The sequence below is a fragment of the Rutidosis leptorrhynchoides genome, chromosome 2 (assembly GCF_046630445.1).
Source record: "Rutidosis leptorrhynchoides isolate AG116_Rl617_1_P2 chromosome 2, CSIRO_AGI_Rlap_v1, whole genome shotgun sequence".
Classification (NCBI taxonomy): Eukaryota; Viridiplantae; Streptophyta; class Magnoliopsida; order Asterales; family Asteraceae; genus Rutidosis; species Rutidosis leptorrhynchoides.
In genome coordinates this window covers 125,544,700-125,554,235 of record NC_092334.1, presented here as the reverse complement: position 1 = coordinate 125,554,235, position 9,536 = coordinate 125,544,700, and positions in this window count along the sequence as shown.

The window sequence follows — 9,536 nt, the reverse complement described above, 5'->3', positions numbered from 1 at the left end:
GTTCGGTCATTCCTCTGGGATAGTGACTCTCGTGTAGTTCGGATTCACTAAGGCGCGTGTAGTTCGGCCAATCTCGATTGTTGTTGTGGTGAAGGTAATGAGTCGCGTGTAGTTCGGATTCACTAAGGCGCGTGTGTTTTCGGCCAGCCTTCTTGTTGTGTGATCTGTCGGTTGTTTGATACACCAATGGTGGGGTCGTAAGGACCATGTTGTGGGAACTATCGGTTGTTTTATACGCCGATGGTGGGGTTGTGAGGACCATGTTGTATGATTAGTGATGCGATAGCCGTGTTTCGCTCACATGTTGCTACGGGTGTGACGATAGTCGATTTTGTACACCTGGGGATTAGCGTTGCCATAGTCGTTTTGGGCGCTATCGGTTTTAGCCGTTTGTTTATGATGTTACGGTAGTTGCGTATTGGTCGTATTGCGCACTACAAGGGATGTATAGTGTTTGGTGTTATCCGTAAGGATTCGTTTGGTTCGGTCTTCATCGTTTCGGGTTGTTGACCTTAGGTTGAGACTTGGTTGCTTTTAGCGTTGAACTCGGTAAGGGAACGCTAGGGGATTGATATCTCGGTACGAGATTGGTTGAGTTTTTCCGATGTTAGGGAATGGGCATGGTTTTAGTGCTCGGATTGTGAAGTTGATAAATCGCGGGTGACGATTTAGTTGTTAAAGGTGATTCATTGGGAAGAATTGCTTAGGAAAGTCGGTTGGGACTTATGTTTGAGGACCGTGGAGTGTGGTCCGTTTGGTTAAGTGACGAGGATCACGAGGACGTGATCGATTCTAAGTGGGGGAGAATTGTAAGACCCTAATATTTATTATACGGAAGTGTAATTATGCTACATCAAGTGCATGAAGCATTGTGTAATTAAACAAAGCTCAGATTCTGCCCAGACATGGGTGCGCGCCGCGCACTAGCCCAGCGACAGATTCTTGACTTTTTCTATTTTAAGTTTAATGAGGGGCTTTTTGGTCCTTTCACTTGAGGCCGGATCTCAGGCCTTATTAGCTGGTTTGGATCACTTTTCACATCCATAAACACTCTCAAGTATCTTAGAGAGAGAGGGAGAATTCTAGTGAAAGAATTGGGGTTTTGGAGAAGAAGGAGCTTGAATTGATCAAAGTCTCGGGTTTTAAAGTTGTTCACCTCGTTCCTAGCTACGTTTTGGTTGTTGTGATAAGTTCTAACTCCGAATTTCATTAGTTGATTTTGATATTCAAGTTAGGGTTTTGAACTTAAATTGTTGATAAATCCATTTAAACTCTTGAAATGAGTTCTTTGATGCTAGTAATTGGGTTTATCGTTGTTGTTGGTGGATTTTGGGTTGGTGAACAAATTGGTTATGATTAGAACTTGAAATTGGGTTTAATCACTAGGTTTAGTGATTATGGAAGTGTTAGAACCCATTTGTGTGTTTGAAAGACTAATTTTGGAATTGGGTCAAAATTAGGGTTTATGGGTGATTTTGAGAATTATAAGTGTTTTACACTTATGATTGGGTTAATTTGGCGTATTAGGACCATTCTCACTTGTGTTAGTGATTATTGGTTAGTTTTGGGCGCGGTTTGTGCTTGGAAGTGCTTTTGGGTCGAAATTGCACTAAGTGTCGAATTGGGTTGGTTTGTAAATCCATCCTAATTGTGTTGCTGTACTTATGATAATGGAATAGGTACTTTCCATTGACGTGTTGCGGATTACTTGGAAGCATTCATCAAGGCGACAAGGTGAGTGTTAATATCCTATGTGCATATGTATGTGTAGGATGGGTGCGGGTCGGGTGAAGTGGTTCTCGGTTATAGAGCTCACTTCACATATAGGTGGACTTGATGGACTTGTGTATAGGTCCAATTGGCACGGTTGTGCGTTTTGGTTGACCTCCTTTTGGCGAGGTGTACACTTGTGTGTACGTTATCACATGTATTGTGATGTGGTTTTGGATAACCCCGATGTGGTGGATTTATAATCCCGTGACCGTGGGTTTTGGTACTGGAGAAGTGAATCGAGTGTAGTTCGGATTCATGATGACGCGTGTAGTTCGGTCATCTTATTGAGGTAGTGATCTCGTGTGTTTTCGGATTCACTAAGGCTCGTGTAGTTCGGCCAACCTCGACGTTGTTGTGTTAGTGAAGATAGTAATCTCTTGTGGTTTTGGATTACTAAGGCTCGTGTAGTTCGGCCAATCTTCATTGTGGTGTTTGGTATTCGGTAATGGGTTAAGGGGTTAACCTTATTCATTTATATATTGTTATATATATATTGTTGTATTGTCGTGATGTAGCTAACTCTCCGGGTGTAGCTTCTTGGCGTTGTTCGCATCGTCGTTGGTGAACTTATGTTTGTTGATGCATATTTAGCTTGTTGCTTATTGATCGTACGGTATGCTTAGATTAGCTTGCCTTTATGCTTAGATTCTCCGGTATGCGGTATTTGATATTTTGTGGCGTGTCCATTTTATGCATATATATGTATGTAGTATATTTTCACTCACTAAGCGTTAACTTACCCTCTCGTTGTTTACATTTTTATAGATTGCATGGATGTGGTGGCTCGGGTAAGTGTGGGACTAGTGGACTTGCGTAGTTGTTTTAGAAGGCTTGCTTTTGGATTGATTAGGATTGGGTAGCGTATCCCCAATCGCCATGCTCGGCTTTATTTTGTATTAAAAGTCGTGTGGTCGAAACTAGTATTATGTACTTAAAGGGTAATTTGGGCATATGTGGGCCCGGTGTCGTAAAACCCTTTTTATTAATGGAACGTGTTAATTTTAACTATTGTAATATGTTGTGAAAAACATTTGGTCTAAATGTGTCGGGAAGTCGAAGATCTTTTCGCGTGAGTTGGAAAATCCGGACAGCGGGCTGCCAGGCCCTGTGCGCACCGCGCACAGGTGGGTGTGCGCGCCGCGCACCCCATCTGGTCAGCCCAGTCAGTTTTAAATTTTTTTTTATTTCGCGTTTTTGGTTGGTTAACGGGTTGGGATGTTACATTTTTGTGTAAGGGTTTATGAGTTAGATTGGCTTTATGTCTAGTCTTATATACTTAGGGCCTAATTAGTTTAACACATCACTAGTAACATACAAGTCCATCTAATTAGCCCAACAAAAAAATAAAAGGGGGAGGGTGGTAGTGGTCGTCCAAATGGGGCCCACTAGGGATGCCCCGGGCTCTCGTTGTCCAGTACTGTGTAATCGTGGTCCATTTCGAGTGTCATTTAAACGTACCAAAGGCCCGGAACATTAAAGCGATCGTTAAAACGCAACCAATAAGTTTAATTTATTAAAACATCAAATAAATTAAATATTTTTAAAAGTTAAGAATTATTAAAATTAACCCGAGCGTTTCGTTACTCGAAAAGTAGTTTTTGCAGTTTTTCAAACCGTAGCGTTTTTTATTTATTTATCATATTTCATTATCCGAAATATATTTATCTATTAATATTAACCCATATTAATTCAAATAACCCTCTAAGGATCACGTATGCATTTAATACACTTAAACACATAAAAAGTCAAATAATCGCCGTTAAATCAATTAACAGACAATTAACGGAAGTGACAGAAAAAGCAGGGTTGTTACATTAATTTTAGTCACCAGTTCAGTCTTTAAGTTCTCCTCCAATAAAGCTCGGGATTGGACTTGTTTTATATGTTCAATAAGGTCTGAGACTATTTCAATTCTCATAAATTTCATGGTTCCCACAGTTTTCTTACGACTTAAAGCATCGACAACAACATTCGGTTTGCCCGTATGATACATTATTTCACAATCGGTGTCTTTGATAAGCTCAATCCATCGTCTATGTCGCATATTCAGTTCTTTCTGAGTGAAAATATACTGGAGACTCTTATGGTCTATACATATCACACACTTAGTACCATATAAATAGTGTCTTCATAATTTCATTGCAAATACTGCAGCAACCATTTCTAAATCATGAACCGGATAGTTACGTTCGTGTGTCTTTAACTGATGAGAAGCGTACGCGATAACTTTATCCCTCTGCATCAGTACACACCCCAACCCGGCGATCGACGCATCACAATAAACCACAAAGTCATTTGAACCCTCTGGTAACGTTAACACTGAAGCCTGACACAACAACTGTTTTAGAGTCTGAAAGGCATGTTCATGTTGGTTACTCCATCGAAAACTTACATCTTTTCTGGTCAATTTAGTCAACGGACCCGCTATTTTAGAAAAATATTTTATAAACCGGCGATAATAACACGCAAGACCCAAGAAACTCTTAACTTTTGTCGGCGTCTTTGGTGAATTCCAACCCATTACCGCTTCTATTTTCGACGGATCCAGTTTAATACCTACCTCACAGGTAACATGACCCAGAAACTGCACCTCTCGAAGCTAAAACTCACACTTCGAGAACTTATCGTATAACTGCTCTTTCCTTAATAACTCTAACACCAATCGAAGATGTGTCGCATGATCAGCCTCTGTCTTTGAATACACCAATATATCATCGATAAACACAATAACAAACCGATCTAAATACGGTTTACAAACCCTGTTCATCAGATCCATGAAGACTGTCGGAGCATTTGTTAACCCAAATGGCATCACCAAATACTCGTAATGCTTATATCTTGTTCTAAACGCTGTCTTTGGTATATCTGATTCTGCAACCCGAACCCGATGATACCCGGATCTAAGATCTATTTTCGAGAAGTACGACACACCCTAAAGCTGATCGAACATATCATCGATTCTAGGCAACGGATACTTATTCTTAACCGTTCTCTTATTCAATTCTCGATAATCTATACACATTATTAGAGTACCGTCTTTCTTCTTTACAAACCACACCGGCGCACCCCACGACGAAGAACTCGGTCTTATAAACCCTCTGTCTAACAATTCTTGTATCTGAGACATCATCTCCCTGATTTCAGTAGGTGCTAACCTATAAGGAGCCTTAGCCACCGGAGTTGTTCCCGGAACCAACTCAATCTTATAATCTACTTCTCTTATCGGCGGCAACCCCAGTAACTCATCATGAAACACCTCATGAAATTCCGAAACCACCGGAATATCGGTAACAGATCTCTTCTCTATCTTAGCATCAACAACATAAGCCATAAAAGACTCATACCCCTTAGAAAGTGACTTCTTCTCCTTCACCATAGAGATCAATGGAAAACTGAACCCACTTCGTTCCCCTCGGGCCAGAATACGGGTTCCATCGGTCAAACGGACGATCACAATCTTCTTATCACAATTAATGTAGGTCTTATGAAGGCTCATCCAGTTCACCCCTAACACTACGTCAAAACTTGGGATATGCAACACTAAACAGGACATAGCAAGCGGTATACTATCAATTTCTATACTAGCTCCAGACACATGCGTTGTGACTGGAACTATCTTACCATCAGCTACCTCTACTCAAACAGGCTCAGGCAGTACAGTAGTAGGTAACCCTAACTTAGTACAGAAATTTATAGACATAAACGTCCTATTTACACCCGAATCAAACAATACTCTAGCAGGTATTGAGTTGATCAAGAACATACCGGTTATAACGTCATCATTATTAGTTGCTGCCTCAACTGTCATCTGAAAGGCCCTTGCTTTCGTAGTGTGACGCCCCGTACTAAATCATCATGTACGGACCATCATCAACAGGATCATTACAAGGTTAAGTACTATATGCGTTTTCAAAACAGAGTTTACATTCATAAATAAAAGTGACGTCATAACATACGTCAATTGTTTTACAAATCAAAAGTATGCTTCGATAAGTAGAAGCATTAAATAAGTGTACGTGACCATAATGGTCGTTACATAACATAAGTTCATAAGTAAAAAGTTTGAATGCAACATAAGTAGTCATGCGATAACAACTCTAGGCAGCGGGTTCTACAGCACGACTAGTAAGATAGCGGAAGCGACTTCAAGCACCTGAGAAAATACATGCTTAAAAAGGTCAACACAAAGGTTGGTGAGCTATAGTTTAAGTATAACAGTAATGTAAGTAGGCCACGAGATTTCAGTGCTACAACGAGCGTTTCAAAAGTATGTAAAAGTATATGCTTAACCGTGGGCACCCGGTAACTAACTTAACGTTTAATGTACCCCCTTAAAGTGCACTTGGCAAGTGCGTATAACCTCGAAGTATTAAACACTCGTTAAATGCTAGCGCTACTAGCCCGAGTGGGGATGTCAAACCCTATGGATCCATATCTAAGATTCGCGTTCACGGTTCAAAAACCAATGATTAAACGTTACCGAGCTAAAGGGAATGTTTCTGCCGTTATATAACCCACACATATATAAAGTTTAAGTACTCGTGCCTAGTATGTAAAACATAAAATCCGCATGTATTCTCAGTTCCCAAAATAAGTTAAAGTAAAAAGGGAATGCTATAACTCACAATGATTAGTAGTAATGGTAAGGTAGTAGTCGGAAAGTGGTGTGCAAGTAACGGTCCAAACGTCCTCAACCTAAGTCAAATAGCACTAAGTCAATAAGTCGTCTCAAAAGGTTTACAAGTACGTAATTAAGGTCATAAGGGTCATCATCAATCATCATTAAACAAAAGGTAACAAGTAAGACTCGTTTATGAAAGTCGTTTAAAACAAAGGCTGACTTCGGTCAGTCACCACGGCCTCTACCCTTACTGAATTAAGGTGAGACCAGTGGTCATGGCTCCGTCTATGAGTCCCTTAAGCGTGGTAAAATTTACAGAAGCAAACTCGTCTTGGTTTGACCGTGGCGACGGTCTAAGTGCGAGTAGGTCAGAAATTTCTGCACAACGTTTAAGGACATGGTAACGATCGGAGGGCCATAAATCCTAAACCGTAACTCGGATTAAGACGAGTCCTATATGAAAAGTTATCTACTCGAAAAGTTCTATCTAAAAATCAAGGTTAGAACAGCCCAGGTCTACTGGTCTGTTCCAGAAGCATCAGGTCAGTAGGTCTTGGACAGAACAGTGGGTTTTGGAGAGTTCCGGTTGTCTCGGTGCTTGATGTTCATCACGGTTCTCATCCTTGATGCGTATAGCTTCAAGTGTACAACTCGTTGATGTATTAACATCATTTAGACCAAGGTTTGTCCATCATAACTCAAGTGCAAGTGTTGTAAGTGTTTGATGAACCAAGGTTACATGTAAGTTTATGAACAAGTTCATGAACACTAAGAAAGATCACAACCAAGTGTTGGATCCATGATACTTGTACCAAAGTGTAAGCTCTTGTTGGTTTCATGTCCTTGTTCAAATGTGTAGTAAGCAACTAACAATAAGAAATAAATAAAAATGAATGATAAGCCTAAACCAACCATGAAGGTGGTATTCTAGTAACATACAACAAACAAGAACACAAGTAACAATTATAAAGATTATAAACTTTAAATCTTTGAAACAAATAGAGTAGAAAGCTAACTAAACAAGAAGATGATTCATAGTTGCTCTTACTTTTAAAGATTCAACCCAAGTTGATCTTTAAGTGAAGTAACTTCAAAGTTACTTCAAGAACTACAAGTAAAGAGTTTATACAACTATGAACTTCAATTCTTTGAAACAAAATATGTAGAACATAACTAGAGAGATTATGTTCTTGATGTTCTTGTTAAATACAAGATATAAATGAAGAATCAAACTAAGAAGTTTGATCTTGTAACATGAAAGTAAGTAAGTAAACAACTTAGTAACCTACAAGTAATTAACTTTAAACAAGAACAAGTAACAAAAGTTTTAACAACAAAGATTGATGATGATTATGTTCATGTAGAAATCAGTTTTTATCAACAAAGAAAAGAAGAAAAGAAGTTGTTACTTACAAGAAAGAAAGAAGAACTTGAGAGAAAAAGAGAGAAGAAAATTGCAAGTAAAGTGTGTGTGTGTGTGAATGAGAGATACAAGGAATGAAGTAATGAATAAATGAAAGCAAATGACCTCTCTAAAGGCCTCAAACATTTCGGCCAGCAGCATAAGCAAGGGGGAAATGGGTTTGTTTTGTGGTTACTTGGTGTTAAAGCTTACAAAAGATGGATAAAAGGGTTAGTCTCATGGGGATTATAAGGCAACTAGATTCCTTAAGCAAGTAACTAGTTAGTTTATGTTTAAATGATACTTACAAGTATGCAAGAGTGGGCTTAATGTCCATTAAAAGAAGTAGGGTGGGCTTGTGAGTCTTAATTCATGAGTCCATTAACTAATCAAAGCCCAAGTTCAATTAATTAACAATTAAACCCAATTAAAGCCCAAGTAATTAACCTATCACATTAGTTAATTAAAATAATTAGTAAAATTAATCATGAATGTAAATAATATCTTAAAATATTATTCGTGCAAGTTCCGGGTGTCACAAAGACGTTTCGGGCATTTAAAGTTCAAGTACGGGCAATTAAAGCAACATGTAAATGTAATAACATACATTCGTTTAATCAAGCGTATTAATAATAATAATTATTAATAAATAACGTAGGAAAAACCAGGGTCGTTACATTACCCACCTGTTAAAGAAAATTTCGTCCCGAAATTTAAGCTGAAGTAGATGGAGGAGTCGGGAAAAGATGAGGATATTTCCGCATCATTTGATCCTCTCGCTCCCAAGTAAACTCAGGTCCTCGTTTGGCATTCCATCGTACTCGTACAATCGGAATCTTGTTGCGTTTCAAAGTTTTGATCTCACGATCCATAATCTCAACAGGTTCCTCCACAAAGTGGAGTTTGTCATCAATAGTAAGTTCTTCCAATGGTATGATGAGTTCGGGTGCAGCAAGGCACTTCTTCAAGTTTGACACATGGAAGGTAGGATGAACTGAGCTCAATTGTGCTGGTAGATCCAAACGGTATGCAACTGGTCCAACACGTTCCAAGATCTCGAAAGGACCAATGTATCGTGGGTTCAACTTTCCACGTTTTCCAAAACGGATCACACCTTTCCAAGGTGCAACCTTCAACATTACACGATCACCAACATTAAATTCAAAGTCTTTCCGTTTAAGATCGGCATAGCTCTTTTGGCGATCACGGGCAGTCTTAAGTCTAGCTTGGATCTGAGCGATCTTCTCCGTGGTTTCGTGAACTACCTCGGGTCCGGTGATTTGCTTTTCTCCTACTTCGGCCCAACAAATAGGAGATCGGCACTTACGACCATACAATGCTTCAAAAGGTGCAGCATTAATGCTTGAGTGATAACTGTTGTTGTACGAGAATTCGGCGAGTGGCAAATGCCTTTCCCAGGCCTTTCCAAAATCAATGACACATGCACGCAGCATGTCCTCCAAGGTCTGAATCGTTCGTTCACTTTGCCCGTCAGTCTGAGGATGATAAGCAGTACTCATGTCAAGACGAGTTCCCATGGCTTCTTGCAAAGAACGCCAAAATCTGGAAGCAAAACGGGGATCGCGATCGGAGATGATTGATAAAGGTACACCATGACGAGATACAACCTCTTTGATGTACAGGTGAGCAAGTCTTTCCATTGTATCAGTTTCCTTCATCGCTAGGAAGTGTGCAGATTTGGTGAGGCGGTCAACAATAACCCAAATAGTATCGCATCCG